We start from the raw sequence: 2,813 nt of genomic DNA, 5'->3' as shown, positions 1-2,813 counted from the left end.
AGAGTGGATCTCCTTTTTTGGGGCACAGGTGAAAAATCAGCTGATTATTTTTAGATGGCTGTTTTGCCTGTTTCTATTCTGTTGGGGAGGCCTGCAGGCGAATTTGGGGACTGGTGCATAGTGCTAAGGTCGACAAACTCGCATAGATATTTTCATATTTCGAGTTTTAGATTTAAGGCTTGGCTGCTGAAAGTGTCTGGTAACTGCAGTTTTTTTTTTTGTTTTTTTTTTTAACTTAATGTTTTGTTTACACTCTGTAAACCTACAACTTTTTGTATTTTTCGATTATTGATCTGTTTTTCCTTTTGAATGGTCCAATATAATGCTTTATAGCAGATATCCTGCTGTCTGTTGGCATTCTGCAAATACGATTATATCTTAGTTAATCAAAAAGTGTTGGTCTTTTTGTAAGATGCTTGTGCTCCAACATCTGAGGCTTTAGATCTCTTGGTTATGCAATCTTTTCAAGTCTTAGTTCATACCCAATTTACTTAGCGTTTTACAATTTCATCCTGGGTTCTTACTTTTGGATCCTTTTTAGTTTTATTTCTATCTGGTCTCTCAATTAAATAATTTTTCCAGAAACTATTTATTTCAACACCAGAGATGTTTAGAATTTTAGTTACTTTATGTGATCATGTCATACCTCCATTATTTTATCATGATGGAATAATCTTGAGGCCTGTTACCAATGTTGTCTCTCACTTTTATTGAAGTCAAGACATTCTTTTTTCCTTCATTCAGTCCTGATAAGCAGGGGTATTGAATTAACTAATTTTTTAACCTCTTGGTTGTGATCTGTTTTAAAGTTTTTTTGCTAGAAGACTCAATTCCTTTTGTAGCTGTTTTTTCTCTTTGTTTTGTTACAAGGTCCTCATGTCTGGTAGACATTCACAAGGTCAACCATCTTTATTTGGTTTGTTCAAGTTATTTTGAGTTCAAACAAGTAATAGAATGAACAAGTTCCAGAGTGCTTATCGTATTTTTTGTCAGGTCAAGCTCCTTTTTTCCAGGCTCCCTCTCTTTGCACGGTTCGCCTATTTTGGCTGGACCCCTCTAGGAGGAGGAAGGGGTGGTGTCCCACTGGAAGCTTTTATGGTAAATGAGGGGAGTGGATAGTTCTGTCTACGCCCCTCTGAAGAGGGGTCTCAGTGGTAAGTATTACCCAGGGTATGGGCCAAGATATAGAAATTGCTTATATTTTGTTGTTAATTTCCAATTTTAACGGACAGAAAAGTAATGATACTAAACTACAGACAAAAACAAGTTAAACCATTTCAGTTTATTTTGTATTTGTTGCAAACAGCCTTTTAAATAAGCCCTGGGTGTTCTCCTGTTAATTTCACTCTCCCCTGTAGAATTCCGTATCCCCGAGACCCTTGTTACTTTCTATGGAAGGCAACTCTGGAACTCCTAGGTTAGATCCTTTTCTTATAGAATTTTGGCGAGTTCAGCTCCTGTGAAGTCTGCATTATAATGTCTCTTCAAACATCTGGCCTATAGAATATAATGAAGCTCTCTGGGAAACAGAAGCGGTCAGTTTTATTTTAAATAGAGGAAGTAGAAAGCAATGTGATTTGTAAACGATACACACAAATATACAAAGTATGAGCCTAATTTGTTAGTTACATAGAAACTGTCAAAGCATCATCAGAATTGTAAAATTACAATCCTAAATACACTGCATTATACATAATCTATATGCATTAAAATACAAAATAGAAAGTTTAAATATAATGCATCTTAATATGAAGTCCAGTAACAAAATACAAAACACAAAGTGTGAATACAGCAGAACTCTCATGTCATGCAGTACTATATTACACTAGGCTTCTTTCTTCACATCCAGAAATGCAAAGAATGCCCATTGGAGAAATCTTGCAGTGCTGGAAGATCTTTTTATATCTGAGCGGAGAGTTTTATATCATCAGGCCCTAAATGGGACCTCAGATACCCTCCTATGTAGGTGTGATTTCCTGGAAAAGCTCTCACACTACAGCTGCAGACACCATGCTGTTTGGACTATTTATGCTTATGTAAGTCACTGATCAGGTTCAACTTGTGGTATCATTTATTGAAGCAACATGGCAGTTGCCATGGGAAAGTCTGCACTGTCAGAGTCGGGATGTGCTGCACACAATTCAACATTAAAGTCTGGGATTTTAGTAGATAAAGCATTTGATGTTTTTTTCCTAAAGGATTGTGAGTGACATAATGTATATCTATAGTCCGTTTTTTACTTTTTAGTACCGTCTCAAAAGTATTCATAGATAAGCACAGCATGCAAAATATCATATACCCAAGGCATAATGCTCCAGCTGTAAGGACGTTCATGGGGTTCTGCGGTAGCTTTCGCCAGTGGCTTAAATGCAACTCCAGGTGCAAGAGGAACGCCCCTGTTAAGGAACAGCTAATCAAATTAAAAACATAGCTCCTCCGCACATTGATGCAAATTGACCAGGTTACTTTAAAAACAAACAAGGTTGGGGTTTCACAAAAGACCAAGAGTTACCAAGGAAGTCTCACACCCTCCACATCAGACGCGTTACATGCCCCAAGGGCACTTGTTCACTGATAATTAAGAGGGGCTGAACTAAGCTTTTTAAAGCATATCACCAAATTTTACATTTTTTTTTCGCTCATAATATCAATCACATGAAAGTTAATCTTAGATGTAAACCTATGTTCCAAGTTATATAATAACAAAATACTTTACACATACAAACGTATCTATTTATAGAGGAAAGGTAATTATCCTAACAATATACCTTATAAAATGGTGGGAGAAAAGATAACATCCATTAGTGATTTTA

The sequence above is a fragment of the Bombina bombina genome, chromosome 1, assembly GCF_027579735.1.
Source record: "Bombina bombina isolate aBomBom1 chromosome 1, aBomBom1.pri, whole genome shotgun sequence".
Taxonomy (NCBI): domain Eukaryota; kingdom Metazoa; phylum Chordata; class Amphibia; order Anura; family Bombinatoridae; genus Bombina; species Bombina bombina.
The sequence above is the reverse complement of the archived record's forward strand: the minus strand, read 5'-3'. Positions refer to the sequence as shown.